Source organism: Uranotaenia lowii, chromosome 3, assembly GCF_029784155.1.
Source record: "Uranotaenia lowii strain MFRU-FL chromosome 3, ASM2978415v1, whole genome shotgun sequence".
Classification (NCBI taxonomy): domain Eukaryota; kingdom Metazoa; phylum Arthropoda; class Insecta; order Diptera; family Culicidae; genus Uranotaenia; species Uranotaenia lowii.
The window spans coordinates 237,705,587-237,726,257 of record NC_073693.1 but is presented as its reverse complement, the minus strand read 5'-3'; the positions used below and the strand labels follow the sequence as shown (position 1 = coordinate 237,726,257).

Here is a 20,671-nt window from a genome sequence, read left to right as displayed (position 1 = left end):
TTTAACTCTTTTAACTTTTTAGTAACGAGATATATGTAGCTAACGAATCAAGTATCCCCAGGGATCACGGATCCTGATTCTCCCATACATTAAAATCCGTCAAATGAACTTTTTAAAAGGGAACAATGACTATCCTTCTTCAACTACATTATGTAGACCAATCAAATGTCTTTTAAAGAGAGAAGTTTGAAAATGGAAGACGAGATAAAATCATTACGTCACACATGTTGTTTGTTCAAAAATTTCTATGTCAGTATTAAAAGCGAACTTCTCTTTACCATGGCTAATACATACAAAAGTAATTCACGAATTGACCGACACATGTTCTCAAAACTGTTACATTTGTAAATCATCTAGGAAAAGGCTGAACGAACCGAAAAGAATCGACGAGGAAAATCCCAATAAAAATTGCAATGGTTATTGGTAGATTTTGGCGTCCTGAATTCGAATCCTTACACCGATTTTATCTATCGCCTCTAGTTTCGTTGATATAGAGTTTATTAGTTTAATAATGAATAAGTATTGAGTGAAATCAATCATTAATATCTGCAGAACTCCAAAACTACATGAAAAAATATTCTAAATTTGTTTACTATACAAACTTCATTTAATAAAGGAAAAATACTTTGATCATGATGATGACAAATGTTATAGATCGTTAAAGTTAGAGAAAAGATAAATTTTACAGTTTTTGAAATTTATAAAGATATTAATAAAAATATTTCTGACATTACTGAAGAAAAATATAAAAAAAGGTTTTATTTAATTCATCCTTTTTGATGAAGCCTGCAAAATGATTTTTTCAGAATGGGAAAAAGTAAACAAATAGAAACTTCTCTAAATTTTCTCGCAGAAGTTAAATTTACTTGCGGTACTTTTCTTTAATTATTTTTACCTTTTTTTGAAAATTTATTTAAAAAAACAAAAGCTAATTGAAAAATAAACTAATTACACATTTGAATTCAGAGCACCCCATTGCATGAAAATTTGCTCTAAAGTTCATTACACCTCGGAAAAATGTAAATTTTGTGGCCTTCTGTACATTATCAGAACCCTTTTGAATGTGGGTTGAACATTTAGAAGAACAAGAATCACAAAATAATATTGAGGCTGAAGTTGATTTCTCGAAGAGTATTTGAGAGAAAATTTGTAATGAAAATTAGAAATTTGTAATAACGTCTGAACTTTTTCATGAACATGAACATGAACATTTCTTAATCAGAACTTATTCTAAATATAATCAAGAGTGTTTTTGTATCAAGATTTGAGTTTCAACACAAAAAAAGGTTTATTAAATGCCAAACCGAAATTCAAAATTCGTATCAATTTAGAAACGTCATATAGTGTCTTAAAATAAAATGTCCTAGTCTTTGAAAGATTTGCATAACATTTTACTTGAAAAAAATCACCGAAGGTTAGCAAATTTTCTGAATACTTTACTTGAAAGAAATCTCTATGGGGAAGGAGTTAAAAACGGATTTTTTTAAGTTTTTAGTAATAAGGCTGAAATAATTTTAAATCCTTCCTTTGTCACTCTGAGTTGAAACATTTCGAGGGTGTAATTAATAAAAAGTAATTCAAAATAACAAAAACATGTACCAAAACTTGTGTGCAACAAAATTGCATACAATTGGATTGGATGATCGCGAAATTTTAAATCGAAAATTCTAAAAAGTATAGACAAATAAAGATGATAAAATTCCCATTTTCGCAATCAGTATTTCGATATGGAAAATGTTTCATTATTCAAATAAAAGGGCTATCGATTTTTCTTTTAAAAAATACTTATAAAATAGTTACCCATTCGGAATTTTAGGATAAACCGAAGTGAGAATGACGAAAGAAGAATTTGATATTTAACGGCCTGATTAAATAAAGTATCTCAGCGCTAATATCGTTACACCACTGAAATCGGTAAGAAATTTCCTTTCTGGTTAATATACATTTATGACAGAAATCTCGCATATACTCAAAATCCAGTACAAAGTTGAATTTAAGTCTTATAAAATATGAGAAATTGCAAATTGCCAAAAAATTCGTCAATAAATCTGTTTTTCGTATTTTGAAAATTTAAAATTGAAAAAATGTTTCAAATTACGTCAACTTCCCAATCCTCTTTTCAAAATTTATCAGATAGGACCTTAACAATTTTGACGGTTCATTGATTGAAAAGTACGGTTATACACCACTTTTTTACATTTTTTGTGGTCATGATTATGAAAAATTTAAAAAATTATATATCCTCATGTCCATGGTATAGCACTCAACTTCAGCTTTCTTGGATAATAAGTGGAATTTTTATCGAGCACAGTCTTTTTTCTGAGCATGTTTTTTCGAATTTTTTTCTATGACATTGAATGAAAGAAAACTGAAGCGTTGCAACTGAATAATGTCTGAGACGCATATTTGAGTTACATTACGGGGTTTCTTAAACTATAAATTTTGTAAAAATAAGCTGAGAAACAAGAGATTACGATTTTTTTAAGCAAGTTTCATTAAAATAATCATGGAAGGTTTTTTGGAAGCCTAAAATACGATTTAAAATATAAATTTTGATGAAAAAAAAATCTTTTCACTTTTTGCTTGATTTAGGTTGAATAATTTCTAGTGGGTTTTGTCCAAATTAACCCGGTTATTGACCTAATTTTTGGTCGTCAGTTTTGAAATCAAATGTCCGGATTATTCCAGGTTTTTATTTAAATTGCCCGGATTTGTCCTGCCCGGATGCATATTGAAAAAAAATCGAAGCCTTATAACGTAAATGCTTTGGTTTTCATTCTGCCTAAGTTAATCTTTTGCTTAAAGTTTCCAACACTGCAATATATGTATGTCTTATGTAAAAATTGTGTCTGTATCCTGATAAAAAATAATATCTTACATTCAAATGAATGAAGTTCAGCCCTGTCTTATTTACGATTTTTCTATATTTTCACGAAGATCGAATGACTAGGGCACTACTAAAGTAATTCATTGTTTGCATAAAAAACATTTTTTTTTTAAACATGTCTTTGGATTTATACAAACAAAAATAATCGCACTAAAAAAACCACTAAATATTTTCATGCAATCTGATTATTTTAAGTTTTGTTTGACAAGTCTCTGTTCGAGTCGACAAGCTGATTTGATATTATGTTTCGATGTATTTTTTATATATTTCTATACAAATTATGCCTTTTTTCCTACACTTCTATACAAATTCTAGAAAATAACTGAATTTTTACAGTTGCTTAAAACAACCACCTTAAAATTTCAATATCAAGTTAACTGAACTTGTTTTTGCAAAATTGTTAAAATTATGGAGTAAAACAATGAATAGATGACAATTTCGTTGGATTCTTTTCAAAAATATATGAAAACTTGAAAATTTGATACGATATGACTACGTGTGAAAAGACGTTGAAATATTTGTCACCGATCAACAAGTTTTAGAAAAACAATTGTAAAAAATTTGAGGGCTTTATATTGATTTTTATTATTCAACATGATTTGGTTTGAAAAAAAAACGAGTAAAAAAATACCGGAGAAATCATCATGTTTAATCGGAGAAAACCGAGAAAAATTTTAGAATTTCAAAACGAAAAATCGCTACCAACCCTGTAAATTGCTTAAGAGAAATACAATATGAACTTTGATATTTACATCTAATGAAAAAAATTGATTGATTCAAAGCGTTTCCACTGCTTAAAACATTAGAATTAGGGGATTTTTTTTTATTATCTGACAATTTGCGCCGGAGGTCTTCAGATTTTCCCCAAAATTGAAAATTTGGTTAATTTTTGCAACTTAAAAACACATGTTTTTTTCAGATTTCTAACATTTTTATTTTTTGAGTTAGCTTCGGTTAAATTTTTTTGTAAATAAAAAATAACCATTTTTCAAAGATACATAACTCTGTAATTTTTCAACGGAAATTATAAAATAGCACATCAAAATGCATTTAAATTTTATCAGCTTTCCAAATAAAATATTTGAAAAAAATTAAATAATAACCTTCAACATGAAAAGTTGTAAATAAACTTTAAATGGCGTCTAAAAGTACCGTCTGCACCACCGAATATTTTGCAAAAAATACCATTATATAGCTCGATTCATGATGCAACTTTCATCTGAAGACACCAAAGTGGGCCATTAACACCTTGAAGAGTTATGAGAGAAATAATGACAATAAATCTCTTTTTTTGCATCGAAAACAATCATTTATGGAGGTAGCGCGCACTTCTAACAACATGGAAACAAAAGAACTTACTATAGCAGGTAAAAAACACTACTTTTTCGTGCTTTGTGTTTGTTTGCAGCAAAACTGACTTTAAATTTTAACCAAAATTCTTAGTATCGTATTGTTAATGTGATATAACAAATAATGGGAATGTTGCTTTTACAACCTGGTCATATACTATATAACTTATTAACTTTTCAATCAAAGATCATTGTGAAGCATAATCAATGCCAATAGTAGAAGGTTCAGTCCCTGTGTTTGGGATCACAAAAATGTGATTAAAAAATGAAATATAGACGTGCTTTACATTGTTTCTATATCGGGAGCTATGCACTGGACACCAAAATCCTTTCCCGTAGATCAAAAAAGTATGAGAAAGTGGCACAAATGTTGTAGAAATAATCGAAGAGCTCAGTTTGGCCAGCCCAGGCTGTAAAATGATGAAAATATGATACTTTTACCGTATTCGTTTTCTCCATTCGCCCAGTTTTGAGGTTTACCATACTAGAAAGAACATAATTCGTCGTCAGTGTTTTGCTACCTCGATCGCTCACACACGAATCTTCAGTGTTCCACCTCCCATTTTAAGTCAAATCTGGGGAATTACGAATGCAAAACTTAGCGCATAAACTTCTAAAAATGACAGTACAATGTGCATAACTTGTTGTGACCTGGTGCAAAACTGAGTATAAACGAATACGTTATTAGATTTTTGGATATAACATGAAGTCAGTTAAGCTGCAACTATCTACCGCCCCTACTTTCATAACAGTCCCATATGCAAAAACAAGCAAGCGAGGAAATCAGCTTTTTCTGTTTTGGAATATATTTTTAAATTGTGACCATCACTTTCAGCATAAACGAAGATCGTTTCTAGGTTGTCATAATAAATCGTTAGACCTGAAATTTTCGAAGTTGGGTTATTGGTAAGGTCGAGAGCACCATTTATATTCATTCTGGGACTGTTAATCGACCATATTTGAAACCTTTTTCAAATCTACTCGCATAACAGCCCCATACAGAATATATTTTGTTCACCAAGCTACTTTCTAGGACTTAGATTTGATCATTTTAAACTTCTAAATGCAATTGCCAGAAAAAAAACATACTTTTGGAAAAAAATATCGTGAATTCCACATTGTTGGTTGAATCTTTTGACGATTTTTGATTGCATCCGATAGTTTTTCGCTCAGGAAGTCATTCCTAAGAAAGTCAGACCTGCCTTCGAGAACTACTGTGCATCATTCGACATCAAGTGAGTTAAAAAAAAATGTTTAAATGATTCAAAGCAAAAAACCAAAGACTATTTCGCCGAAAGAAGCATTGAAAAGTAACCAAATCCGTGGTATTTCACCTATGGGACTGTTATTCAGGTATATTTCCTATAGGACAGCCACGAATTGATATTTTTTTTCGAAATTTGTAGAACAAAACCTCTTTTTTTAGTGTTTTATTTTGAAGCTTTATGTTGACCTAAAATGACGAAAATTCATATGGGACTGTTATGCGAGTAGGGGCAGTCTGAAAAGGATGAAAAAAATAGTGTTTATTACCTGCTTTGATAAGTTCTTTTTTTTTCTATGTTGTTAGAAGTGCTTGCTATCTCCATATGTGAGTGCAGTTGTTCGACCATTGTTTGTTTTCGATGTAAAAAAAGAGATTTATTGTCATTATTTCTTTCATAACTCTTCAAGGTGTTAATGGCCCACTTTGGTGTCTTCAGATGAAAGTTGCATCATAAATCCAGCTATACAATGGTATTTTTTGCAAAATTTTCTGTGGTGCAGACGGTACTTTTAGACGCCATTTAAAGTTTATTTACAACTTTTCATGTTGAAGGTCATTATTTAATTTTTTTCAAATATTTTATATGGAAAGCTGATAAAATTTCAATGCATTTTGATGTGCTATTTTATAATTTCCGTTGAAAAGTAACAGAGTTATGTAGCTTTGAAAAATGGTTATTTTTTATTTACAAAAAAATTAAACCGAAGCTAACTCAAAAAATAAAAATGTTAGAAATCTGAAAAAATACATGTGTTTTTAAGTCGCAAAAATGAACCAAATTTTCAATTTTGGGGAAAATCTGAAGACCCCCGGCGCAAACCCGTCAGATAATAAAAAAAAATCCCCATTAATCATTAATCAAAATCAAAAAAACCTTTTTGACACTTTAATTTTAAGTTTTATTAAATTCACGGCTTCGCAATTTCCACGGGAATATTTTTTTTGAGCACGATAAAATTTAAAAACTATAACTCTAAAATTCACAACCGCTTTTGATAAAAATAAGCACTTGAAATCATTGTTTAAACTAACATTCAAGGAATATCAAGGAAATATTGATGAAGAAAATCACATTTTTAAAATGTTTACTATCGAGGCAAAAAACGTGATAAAACGAAATTTTCTCATAAAAAATGTATTTTTTATCTTTATTCCATCATAAATTAACTAATATCAACAATATTGCTACTCATACGCAAAAATGAAGTCCATATAATCTGTAGGATATTTATTTTCCCCCAATATACAAAAAAGAGATTTCAAATTTTGCTATGCAGTTCGACATGTTTGAATCTAAGTACAGGTACTTTTTTCTGTTTCCAAAATTTCATATTTGGACCATAATTTAAAAACTGTTCTACTGAGATTTTTTTACTTTCGATTCAGCACCCGATTTGACATTAAAAATTAACGTCAATTTTCTTAGTTCTGTAAATTCTGTAAAAATTCTGTAAACAAGTATAATTATTGACCTTTCTGATCAATTTTTTAATTCTTAATCTTAAAAAGAGCTTTATAAATTCGATGAGTCATCAATTAACGTTGAGTCTTGAAAAAAATATTGACAATAACTTACTGAAGTAAATACAAAATCAATGCTGTGTTCCTTTGAATATTAAATAGAATCACTATTAGAATGCCGCTATGTCATTCTTCAAGAGGACTTCAGTCAACAATTGATCGTTAAAAAAGAAACCATACGCAGGTGGTTCTAAAATTACCTACATATAACCGATCCGGTACACACTTACCTTGAAGATAATGTATTTAAAAATCCCGTTTCAAGCACCAACAAAGTATCCGCGCCGTTCCTTGGATCTGATCCCACGCAAGTCACCTTTTGGCTACACTTTCAATCACCACCACTAGTACACTCACAATTTAGTTTAGTAAACTAGTATCCGCTAACTCGGGTACTAGAGCAGATTAATCTTCGAGAACCGAGTCCAAATTCTTGAGCAAAATTTAACACAGAACCAGTTCCGTTGGTCTCAAAAGGCTTTAAGACCCCCTTCTGTTCACCGCTTCACTATTTTGGTTCAAACTTGGAACACTTCATCTAGGTAGGACGTCTAGGCTCAAAACTAAAAAAAAACTGCACCGGAGCTAGTTTGCGTTTCACTTTCAGCCGAGAAGTTCTAACGAGTTGTACCCTGTGTAGAGACCTATCGATCGGCCTATGATTATTCTCGGTACGTTGATTTTGTAGCGCTCGACTGGTTGGTTAAGTTCCACTTAGGGCCGAAGAATTTTGTTTTCCTTTCGCTTGGAAGTCCACTCATAAATATTGATGATGACGCTGATCGATGAAGGAATTTCTAAAATACACAGACAAGTTATTTCCGATACAGGCTAATTCAAGAGACACTGGATTGTTAGAGGGATGATGAAATTTTTCGCACAGCACTAGTTCAGGGAATCTGTCGAGCATCCCATAGATAGGATGTTTACTTTTAGTGATAAGTCCTCTGCTACTCGAGTAACATTGACTGTAAAAAGCCTTGATATCCGCGCGGAAAAGGTGCGCTTGTGCAAATTCCACAGCTTCCACTCACGCTCACGACTTTTGGTCCACAAGTATATGGCTATGCACTTCGACTTGGAGTCAACTATTGCACTGTCTGAGGTCTGAGGTACATGAACATTGCATGAGTAGGTACTTAGTTGCTCAGCATAAACCTCAAATTGAAATCGCTATGCACGCTGCGGCTGCCGAATAGGACACATCACATAATGGCCGCTTCAAAAACATTCTGATCCAAGGCTTTTCGCCAGCCAGCCAGCCAACCAGCCAGCCGGTGAATACTCAATCGTCACCCGCCGTCACCAGTCATTCGATTTACTTAAGATCGTTTTAAGATACCCATTTTGCAGGTTCCCGGGGTGCTGCCGGGTTGAAAAGAATCAGCTGCGCGCTGCACTTTCGAAGTTAAGAGAACCGGTATATGTATTTGTACTCATAGCTGGCTAGAAAGATCATGCAGTTGCCACCAAGCGGTTGGCATTGTTGAATCATAAGGTCTCTTTCCGAACAAGAGATTACCTACTGAAAAGTCAGACCTGGTGGGCGATTTTGTTAGATTTACTGTACGTAATCGTGGTTCAGACTTTTTCCAGTAAGCTTCAAAGCGCAATTTGTAAAAATAACCACAATCGAGTACTTTTGAAATTCATTGGTAATAACTCTAATCAATCGATTGAAGAAATTTAAAGAATCTAAAAAAAATAAACAATATTTCTTCAATTTACCAAATTCGTGAATAAATAACCTCAAGTCTAAACCAATGCCGAAAATCACTACATAACTTTTCAGGGGTTGAATTAGAAGCTCAGATGCCATGAAAAACAGTTCACTTTTGAATACTGTTGAAATTTAATTCAAAAGGAAGTTCATTTTAATTAAAATAATTCTAACGAATTTATTTTTTTCATGAAAGGGGTAGGAAAGCACAGGGTCAGCTATCTATATATATCTAAAATGGATTGCTGTCTGTCTGTTCCCTATGGACTCGGAATCTACTGAGCCGATTTGAGGTCATTTTTGAATTTCTCAAACCCTAAAGTCTAAATTAAGGTTGCCAGAATTTTTTCAGCACATATTCGGGCCGGAAAATCCGGGCTATTTTCATCTAAAACCTGGCAAAATCCAAGCACTTGATTTCAAAATTTCGACCAAAAATCCGGGCAACATCCGGGCTAATTCAGCCCAAATCTAGGAATTACCTAACACGTATCAAGGAAAAAAAACATGAAAAATATTTTTAATTCATCAGCAGTTCTTAAATCGTATTATGTTTTCAAAAAATTTCTCATGGCTATTTTTATAAAACTTGTTAAAAAAATTCGGTTTGCGACGAATAAAAAAATTCATTACAATTTGTTTTTATTGTTTGTTTTGGCAAACAAAGTGAATAAATCCGGGCAAAATGCGGGCATTTTAAACTGAAATCCGGGCAACCTGTCAAATTTTGTGTAAAATATCTTGGCAAACCCGAATAAAACCGGGCAATCTGGCAACCTTAGTCTAAATAGCTTTCTTTTCATTTAAAACTGATCCATGATATTTTTTGCAGAATTTTTAAGTGACGTTTAGATGAGTAAATTTGATATTTTATGTTTGTTTTAAGAATTGAATATTTTGTCCTGAAAAATAAACATCATTTTTGCTTGTTCTGTGGAACCGAGCCCCTTTATGGGTTTTGAGCCAATTTATAAAATATCTAAAGGAAATTTCCCGCTGAACAACTTTGTCCAGAACCGTAACTTCGTATCTTATTAGGCAAAGAAATTATTTGATGTTTAACAGAGGTATGTCTTTTAGCATTGACATACAATAAATTCAATTGACATCTCTGCTAGTGCCTCGCGAAGTATTGATCAAAAAGTAGTCGTGCAATACCTCGCTAGACACCCAGCAGTGATGTCAATTGAATTTATTGTTTTTCAATGCCAAAAGATATGCCCCTGTTAAACAGCAAATAAATTCTTTGCCTCATGATTACAAAAAAAAATTGGAAACATCAATGATATTGATTTTTCAATATTCAATTTTCCCATACAAACCTTGAAGTTCAAATTTACTAATGTAAACGTTACTTAAAAATTCTGCAAAAAATCATGGATGAGATTTTAACCAAAACGAAGCTTTTAAGACCACAGGCTTTGCGAAATTCGAAAATGACCCCAAATCGACTCAGTCTATTAAGCTTATGGAACCAAATTTGATAAGGGAGGGTATTGTTGTATGAGAAATGTTTCAATGATTATTTTAGACCCCATCCCTCCAGTGGGGATATAGGAAGGGAGGAAGGATGAAGGGGCTTCCTTTTTTATTGCATAACTTGAGAACTATACGAGCAAATGGAATCAAATTTGGTTTGGAAGGGTATTTGGTTACGAGAAAAGGATGTATGAATATTTGGTACCCCTCTCTCCTTTCAGTGAGGAAAAGGAAAGTTGGAAGGGGGCTCCTTAAAAATTTTTAGCATAACGGGAAAACTTCTCAATCAAATAGAACCAAATTTTGCTTGAAGGTATTTGAATACCAGATATGTTTCTGTGATATCTGGAAAACCCTCTGCTCTTCCAGCGGAAAAAATGTTAAGTGAGAAGGGTCGCCCATACAATTTTTAAAATTACTCGAAAATTTTTCCAGCTAATGGAACCGGATTTTGCTTCGGAGGGTATTTGAGTACGAGGAATGTTTCTATGAATATTTGATACTACTGCCTTCTTCCAGTGGGATGATAGGAAGAGAGAGGGGGAGAGCGTCCTTTACAATTTTCGGCATAACTCGAGAACTAATCGAGCAATTGGAAACAAAACCGGCATGGGAGGGCATTTGGACAAGAGAAATGGTTAGTTTTGACTCATTTTTCCTTCAATTGGGGATAAAGTTAACGAAGAGTGGAGATCACATACAATTATTTTGCATAAACCAAGAACTTCTTTAACTAATGAAGCCAAATATGATATCGAAACCATCATGGAATCGAGCAAATGGAACAAAATTTCACATAGGAGTGTATTTGAATACACTCAATGTTTCTATGATTGCTGATTTATTTTGAAGGAATATCTCAATGATATTAGAAATGAATTTAAGAGATGTGTCAGTGATTATTTCAGACTCATCCCTTTTTCCAGTGGGTATATAGCAGTGATTGAAATCCTCACCAATTTTCTCATCAGAGGCATTCAAAATACACGCTTTGAGGCTTCGCATAGCTATACAGGAGACGATACATATAGGGGAAAGGTTTCCAAAATGGGCCTATCGGGTTAAATGACCCTACGGCTGTTTGATGAAATGGCTGACTAAACAGTTTATCTGACCAATGCATTTTGAGGGTGATACGCTTAGAACATAAGGCAAAAAAGAATTTTATGAATTTACAAACTCAAAAAAATTTAAAAAATCATACAAGGTTTTGATACATTTTGATGTAATATTTCGACTTTTAAAAATTATACGTAAAGAAGCTTAAAACAAAAACTAGGATGGTTTTTGTTTCTTACTCAAATGAATTTAAGAAATTAAACATATTTCAGCTTTTGTGGAGGTTTAATAATGATTATATAGTGGAATAATAGAGTGTTTTTGTATGCCCCCATCATGTTTGTAAAATGCCTCCATCCTAAAATAACAGGTTAAATAGAATAAATTAATGATTTTAATCATTAAACCTTCAAATCTAAGCTCTGAATAACATCTTTAGAGAGAATTGAAGATCCAAAAACAGATTTTATAAAGTTTTTCTCATGGATGAACTGCCTCCATAGTATGGCAACCCTAACTTTTGTTTTATTCCATAAAATTATCATATACATAGATTTTTATAAAACTTCAGCTTTATCGTACGGAAATTATTACTTTCTAGCAGTTTCAATGAAATTATACGGAAATATTGCCCAAAAAACAGAAATTTTGTTCAAAACATAAATAGGCGCATTTAGCCCGCACGGTTTGAGGTTCGGCATTTTAGACAACACTTATAATTAAATCGTTTTCTTGGAAACAGAAGAAAATTTTTACATAAAAATTACTACAATGTATGGAAAACAGATGCCTGCACCCGTGTATATAGTTTTTGTACACCTATTCGATATGATATTTGATTAAATCAGTGTTCTGCTTAATAGGCGCATATAGCCCGCTCCTCCCCTACATTCTTTCAAACCTCCCCCCATGAGGAGGATCTGCTCTGAGAGATACTATTCATTTGCTGCCCCGAACGAACTCTCTCAACGTTCGGTTGCTACATGATGCATGAAGAAGACGAGGCACACATACTCATTTACGTTATTGAATTTGAATAACTCCAGCCGATAACTGTCGTTGAGGAGAACATCTTCAACCTCGCCACAAAGGTTGAGGCAACAACAAAACAACCGAACTTTTTTCATTGCACAGGCCCGCAACGTATGATGCAAAGAGGGGGGAAGAAAAAGAAATGAAAAAACTAGCTGCCTGCGTGCGGTTGCTGTGCAATAATAGCAATAGCAGAAAAACCTCACGCATTCGATCCAGGCACGAACGAGGAGACTCGGGTTTGCTCTGCCTTTTGAATTCGGTTCCCTCAATGTTTTAACAGGAGATGAGTGAGAGCCATTCGTTTGGTTTTTTGGATTCGCTGCCTCGAATGTATATTGCTTCATGAAGTCGGGCCATTTTGAGAGCGTATACATCATCGGTTTAGTCGTTTTCGCTGCCTCAAATCAACCTTTGCTTCCGAGTAAAGCGTTGAGTGAGAGATGGTTGATCAACTCATGCTCAGCAAAATTCAATCACTGGTATATAGGAAGGGAGGGGAGGGGTTCATACAATTTTTATTCTTAAATTCGAGCAAATGTAACCAAATTGATATGGGAGGATATTTTGATATGATATATTTTTTTTTAATTCTCTGAATGTTTGAGACTCTTTCCGGTTTGCATTGGTAGAATAGAAAGAGAGGAGGGGGGGGGGGGCATAAACATTTTTACAATACTCGATAACAAATCGAGTGAGAGGAATCAAATTTGGCATGCGAGGGTATTTGAATGAAAAAAATATTCGCAAGATGGTTTGAAGCTCTTCCCACCTTCCATTGGATTAACAGAAAGGGAGGAGGGCTCCCATACAATTTTCGGCATGACTGGTTAAATAATTGAGTAAATGAAATTAAATAAGACATGGGAGGATATTTGGATACGGGAAAAGACTCTATGGTGTTTTGAGACCCCTTCTTGATCCCAGTAAACAAATAGGAAAAGAGAAGGAGACCTCCACAGTTTTTTTAAGATGTCGAGAGTTGATCAGTCGAAAGGCACCGATTTTTTTTATGGGATTGTATTTTGATACGAGTGAGATAGGAATAGGAGACGGGAGCCTCATACTTTTGTTGCATATCTTTAGAATAAGTCATACGAAAGAAACTAACTTACTAACTTAGAAGCAGAGGGTTTTTCTGATGAAGAAATGTTTCTATGCTTATTCGGGAACCCTCTAGAAGAGGGGGGGGGGGGGGGGTGATGAATGGAGAAGAAGGAGCATTCAAAGAATTTCAAGCATAACTCGATAATGTTTTTAGCAAATGGGCTCAAATTTGGCATAGAAAAGTATATGGAAATAATAATTTAAGACTCCTAACTCTAGGAATATTCAAGAAAATTTTAAATAGAAGGGATTAGAGTGCGATAAATGTTTTCTTCATCATTAAACATGGGGACTCTCAAAGTTTTATTTTTAATGTGTGAAAACTGATCAAGCAAAAGGAACCAAATCTGGCTTGAAAAAGGAATTTTATACAAGCTAAACATTGATTTTGGCAGAATTTAGGAATAAACACAGAGTCTTAACTTTAGTTACAAAATAATGATTAGAAAAAAAACTTAGGTCAGGTTTTGAAAACAGAAAACTTAAGAATTAATCTCTTTTGTAAAATATACATAAGTTTTAGAAGTTGTAGCTAAGCAAACCGGGTCAGCTAGTTATTGAATAAATTCAAAAAGATTTGAACCGATATCTAAGAAAAACATTTTTTTTGGTTTGAATACAATTTTTTATCATTTCACGATGTAAATTTTGTTCTCGAAGACCAGATTTTTTTTCAACAAAAGATGAAAAATTTGAATTTGAGGTTTTTTATAAGTTCATTGCATTATTACATTGCATGTTAAGGTTGTCAAAATCTCAGGAAAAATGATAATTTCGCAGATTTTGAATCAAACTTCGTCAAATTTCTGTTGACATTCTCTGCTCTTGAATTTTTTACAGATTTCATGAATTAAGCTTATTCATGAAAATTTTATGACTTTGGTAATGCGTACTGTTTACCTGCAAGTAAATTTACTAAATTTATCGATGTTTGGTTTATTTATTTATTTTTTTTTATTATAATCGTTTTATCATTTTTATGTAATTGACATGATTTTCTTATGGAATTTCTGAAAATAGCATCACAGATTAGCGTCAAAAGTTTTTCGGAGCAAGTCACAGAATGATATTGTTTATATTTTAAAAAAAACCCAAAGAACTAAAATTATTATACTTTTTTTTATATTTTTCTATTCAACACTCACCCATATTTTCTTCCGTAGGCTAGATCAGCAATTTTCAATACGTTAAATAATATTAAAACCTTTAAAAAGAGCTGATGTAACGCAACGATATCTGTAGCCCATGTCTCGAAAACTTTGAAAGATTTTTTTTGTTGGTTGCAAATTTTGAATGATCTTTTTCAAAGTTTGGGAAAATATCATTCATCTTTCAATTAAATGTGCTAGGCTTTTCGGTGAACGTTATGACGAAAATTTTAGAAGGAAGAATTAAAGATTAAATTTGAATGACGGAGTTTCTTTCAAGTCATGAAATCTGTCGTTTCTATATTTCGTGATTTCAGGTCCAAATTTTCCCATTGTGCAACGGGTCGGATCGAAGGTTGCCAAAATTACAAAAAAATCTGTAATTTCACAGAATTTTGAGCAAATTTTCATCACAAAATCTGTGTCACATAATATATAACTCTGAAAATTTTCACAGATTTCACTAATTTTTTTCATTTTCCACATACATGTTTAAAAAAAAAAATTTTTTTTTGTCAACATAAACTTTGGATTTTCACTGTGTTTTGAAAAATCATGATAAGATTGTTAATTTAAATTGTATTTTCTCAAGTAAAATGTAAAAAAGACTCAATTTTTCATAACATTAAAACGAAACTTGTGCTATTTCCATCACATCACAAAATGTCCAGCTCAAATCACAGAATGTTAGAATTTATTTACGAAAACACACAGAACATATTTCGGCATTACTGGTTTGATGTATGGGTGAACGTAATTGTGCTTCTCGCTATTACTTCTTCCAGCCATTCAATTGATGCCTGACAAAGGGTCTAGAATAAGGTCGCCAGATTGTCTGGTTTTATCCGGGTTGTCCCGGATACTTGATATACAATTTGGGAAGAATCTGGTCCGGCTCGATAGCCCGGATTTCATTGGAAAACTCCGAGTGTTGCCCGGGTTTATTCTCATTCTCATTCAAAAATCAAAGTTTAAAAAACAAATTATGTTGTAAAAATTTGTTATTTATGCGTCTGAAACGAAATTTTTTGAGCAAACTTCAAAAAAATAATCATGAAGGATTTTTGGAAGCCTAAAATGCGGTAAAGTCTGCTGATAAATTTTGATGCAAAATTTTTTTTATAAGTTTTTTTTCTTGATTTGGCCCGGATTATGATCGAGAATTCTGAAATCAAATGCCCGGATTTTGCTAGGTTTTCAGACAAAATAGCCTGGATTTGTACGGCCCGGGTAAGTGCTGGAAAAAATCTAACAACCTTAGTCTATAGAACGCAACTTTGAAACTATTCATAAAATAATTATGCTCTTGGCTCAATTTCAACACCTATACATTTTCTTCTAATAAGCATCTGCTTTACCTATCTTTCATTTTCTTTAAAAATTTTGAAATACTATTTAGCAAAACAGTTTTTCCAGTAATACATAAAAAAATAACTTGAAATCAGACTATAGTTTTTAAGTCGATAAACCGAATCAATTTTGATTACCAGTTGTAAGATTTGGGATTGAATTCAAAGTGTCCACAAGCAATTAATCATCTACAAAAAGAAAAAAAAAGCGAGAAAACAACACCGGAAATCCACCAAAAGTTTTCAGACAACCTTCAAGCGTTTGGTTACCGAGGTTCAGATTTGTTTAGCAACAAACCCCAATCGAAGAATCGAAACCCCAATGATGATGGTTTGACAATTATTGAGCCGCTCTAATTGGCCACCGGGCTGACATGATACAAACCAATTAAATCATATTTCTGGTACCTGGAATGGGCACCGTTTTGAGTTCGGCGAAAAAAAGTGAAGGTGTTTGCCTATGGCGCATTTTTGTATCGATTCCATAGAAGGGGAATTCCAAAAATTCAAAAAAGGCCAGGGCCTGATTCACTAATTATTCATTTATCCTCAAAGCGATGTCATTAAAAAAAATCTCAATTTTGAACAACTTTATGATTTTGGAAAAACAAAATTCAGAAAGTTTTTGAAATTCTGAATTTAAGAAAAATCAAATTCAAAATTCAATACCTACTCCTAGTTTGAAATCCAGGATTCAGAGTTCAGAATTCAGAGTTCAAAATTCAAAACTTAAAATTCAAAAATCGAAATTGAGAATACCAAATTTAGAATCTAGATATCAGAAATTGGAATTCATGGCCAGAAGAATTCAAAAACCGGCTAGATGGCTTAATTTTTTGAAATATGACGAAAAGTTGGTTTTTTTGTCTGTCTGTCTGTTCCCTATTATAGTCTCGGAAACTACTAAACCGATTTGCGTAAAACTTGGCAAGGGAGATCTTTGGGGGCAGGGAAAGGTTCCTGTAATAGTTTGGGACACCTCTTCCTATCTGGAAGGGGGGAGGAGGCCTTCCAAACAAAAGAAAGATGTTTGAATAACTCGAGAACTGTTCATTAGACTGAGTCGATTTGGGGTCATTTTTGAATTTCTCAAAATCTAGGGTCTTAAAAGCTTCGTTTTGGTCCAAAACATATCCATGATTTTTTGCAGAATTTTTAATTACGTTTACATGAGTCAATTTAAATTATCAGGTTTGTATGGGAAAATTAAACATTTTGTACTGAATAATCAATATAATTTTGGTTTCTTCTTTGAAACCGAGCCTGCTATAGGTTTTAATGCCAATTTATAAATTTTCTGATCATGGAAATAGAACCAAATTTGGCATGGAAGCGTATTTGGTTACGGGAGATGTTTCTAAAACGGTTTGATACCCCTCCCTCCTTCCAATGAGAAGATATGAAGTGAGGAGAAGGGCTCCCATATTATAGTTTGCTTAACTAGAGGACTTATCGAGTAAATGGAGCCAAATTTTGCATGGGAAGGTATTTAGATACGAGGAATGTTTTTATGAGAGTTTGAGGCCCCTCCTTCTTTTCAGTCGGTTCAGTTGAGATCAGTCCCCCTGATCAGGCAAAATCAAAAAAATATTCCAAGGTAGGGTATTTGGATCCGAGGATTTTTTCTATGACTATTTGGTACTCTTTCCGCCATCCAGTGAGGAAGGGGGGAAAGGGACCCCTTTACAAATTTGGCATTGGAGGGCGTTTGTTTACGAGATCCATCCCTATTTTCCTTCTTCCAAAAAAGGGGGGATGGCAAGCGGAGAAGGAAAACCTTCATACCATTTTGTTGCATATCTCGAGAAGTGATCAAGCAAATGGAATCAACTTTGGCATGGTAAGGTTTTGGGTACGAAAAAGAGTTCTATGATGACTCAGCAACCCTTCTCCACCCGCTGGGAAGATAAGAAGGATGGAAGGGGCTCCATATAATTTATACATTACTCCAAACTTAACAAGCAAAGGGAAACAAATTTGGCATGGGAAGAAAATTCAGATATCAAGCGAATGGAAAAAAAAAGGTTTCAATGATTGTTTCATACCCCTATCTTTTTCCAGTACATGGAAAATAGGAACATCTATATTTTTGGCATAACATTATCAAGGAAATGAAATAAAATTTGATACGGGAGGGTATTTGAGAAAGAGAAATTTTTCTATAATCAATTGGTAAGCTTTCCGCATTCCAGGGAGGAGATAGTAAGGAGGGAGGGGGCCCTTATACATAGATACTTTTTTGTATCACTTTTGTGTTATTTTATTGTAACCAAATTTGGTTAAGAGAAATATTTCTACGATTGATTACTAAATATTTCTCCCATCTTTCAGTAAAGAGGTGGAAAGAGGTAGCGATTGCATTTTCTGAATAATGTAGAGATTTCATTCTAAATTATGTACAAAAAAAATCAAATAACTTTCAAGAATTTCATAATTTTAATAATTTTCAAAGTTAAAGCAAAGCACACTGGATCAGCTAGAAATAAATTTAGAATCACAAGGAAGTCTAAAAGGCTTTAAGCTCCATAAATTGCTTTAAAATTTTGATTGAAAATCAATCAATTAGTTCAACTTCAGTAATCAACGAAGTGTGCTGAAGCCCACTGATCCCTGACAACGTTCCACCAATGGAATTCTCACTTGCGCAGGCTTGATCCGCGACTGGTTTTCTCCTTATTTGAAATCCTTCTTCTTGGCCGAGAACAACAACAACAACAAAATCAGCAGCAGCCGCAGTTTTAGCAGCCATACACAATATGGCTCTCATTAATTCAGACTAGTTTTTTTCCTGCTCCTTCGTTGCTCCTTTATCACAGTCTCCAAGATCGCGTCCGCTAAAACTTATTTTCCATTTTTAAGTCACAAGCACACCTTCCCCGATTTCGCGAAGCACATTTTCGGTCCCCGCAACAGGTATTTCACAAGTGCGAAAAATTCCACCATGTTTCTCTTTCATCTCTCGGCGGAGCTCGACCCATTTTTTTTTTTTTTTGCTTTTTGAATTTAAACTCGAATATCACATGTCAACGTATTTATGGGATTTTTTCTTCATATTCACATTTCACTTTAATGACCACAATCTCCCCCCTCTGAAGAACCATTCCAATATTTAGCTCACTTCCATTCACTTTTACGGTTGGCGAACGTTTAAAAAAAACCAGAACAATCTATCCTTACAGAAAAGGTAATCCGGTAGGCCTCAGGGAGGCTAGAAGTTGAAATCCCGAACGGAAGATCGGTACTAGCTGTCAAGAACACTACTGCTAAAGGTTGAGAAAAAGTTCACACGTGGAGAAACAGGTTTGTTGCTTCCGCACGCATCGAAGTCTTTCACTCGACTAACCAAACTGCCAGCAAACGACGAAGAACGGCTGGGCTGGGCTGGAATTGAGCTGCTGATGATGAGGAACTTGAGATAAACGGCCACAACAGCACCAGCAAACCAACACACGGCGAGGCTCCAATTCAGCGAGAGCTCGCGAGGATCAACCGCGGAGAATCGCGAACGCGCGAGATCAGAAGAGCGACGCGCGATCTCAACACAGGCCGAGGCGCGAAACCTGGCTGGCGGTAAGTTTTTTTCCTAGGGTTGATCGTTGAAGCTTTGCTTAAAAAACATTTGAAAAATCAGTTGGTTTCTAGAACATGACTTCAAAAACATACTTCTCATGACTGAACCGTCAACAAATGCCAACAAAATTTCAAAATACATTTTTAAATACATAAATAATTGATCATTGATACCCCCCTAACGGGCAGCTCAATTGAGCAGCTGAAAGACACAAATACACTCATAGAAATCACCGGGTAGAAGTGGTCAGCTCTAAGCCGGTGGAAAAACAGAACGGTTTACCGGCTGCTCCACTTGTTGATTCGCGTGTAGCTAGATAAACACACCGGCTCGGCTTATGTTGCGCGACTTTTTTGGTTTCCTACATGTTGGAAGCATAGGATACGCTATTACAGTCGTGAGGGCTGTGATACGTTTTCTCTTGCTCAGATATTCTGAAAGTCATAAGCACGTAAAATAAAAGAGGATTGTTTTTGGTTTTATAGTCTCAATCATTCTGCATTACTTTTTAACATTACGTTTTCCATGTTAAATGTTTGACTAAAGATATAGGGAAAATCCAGCTTATAATGCAATAATTACACGAGCGGAATTTGAAAAAAAAAAAAAAAGTTCGATTCGACAAAGCCTTCCCCTGGAGGATCATCGCAAAATCCCCCACCTGAGAAAGAGAGGGCTCCCATACAGATTAAAGCCAACTCAAACAATGTTTCAAATTCATTGAAAAATTAGCTTACACAGCAAAAAATATTGTAACGCTGGCCGATGTAATTTGAGCAGATATTAGCCAAAAAATGTAATAGTACGACTTTTTATTGTGATACTACACAACCGTCCGTTTATTACATCCAATCGATGTACACAATTTTAAACATGTCTGTTTATGTAAGATCACATCGTCAATGTAATCACATCGAAGCAGCTCATAACTGTCAACAAAATAGTTTTCAAATCAAAAACTCCGGAAGGATTTCTGAGGCTCAGAGACAACCAATCTACTGGTAAGATATTGCGGTTACTGGGAAAATTTCTAACCGTGCGACGGTAGCCTTCCGTGCGGTAGGCTAGCCGGAGCAGTAAACACAGTTAAAAAAATCACTCTTACTCACTAATTTCATTGAAAAGTTTAGAAGTTAATTCTTGAATAACAAATCATTATTTTGCAAAAGAGGGCAAAACATG

The 20,671-nt window shown here is 33.9% G+C and overlaps 1 protein-coding gene across 4 annotated transcripts in view; it reads right to left on the bottom strand.

Moving 5' to 3' along the window:
• The window catches only part of LOC129758486 (uncharacterized), a 250,910-nt gene extending 231,636 nt beyond the window's left edge, over positions 1-19,274 (bottom strand). For 3 of the 4 annotated variants that reach the window (XM_055755990.1, XM_055755988.1, XM_055755992.1), the window contains exons 1-2: positions 19,096-19,274; positions 7,255-7,821 (exon numbers count right to left, since the gene is read on the bottom strand). The gene's annotated coding sequence lies outside the window, so the exon portion shown is untranslated. Of the gene's footprint in view, positions 1-7,254; positions 7,856-19,095 lie in introns of all 4 variants that reach the window. The other variant, XM_055755989.1, reaches the window with a different exon arrangement.
• Between the last annotated feature and the right edge of the window lie 1,397 nt (positions 19,275-20,671).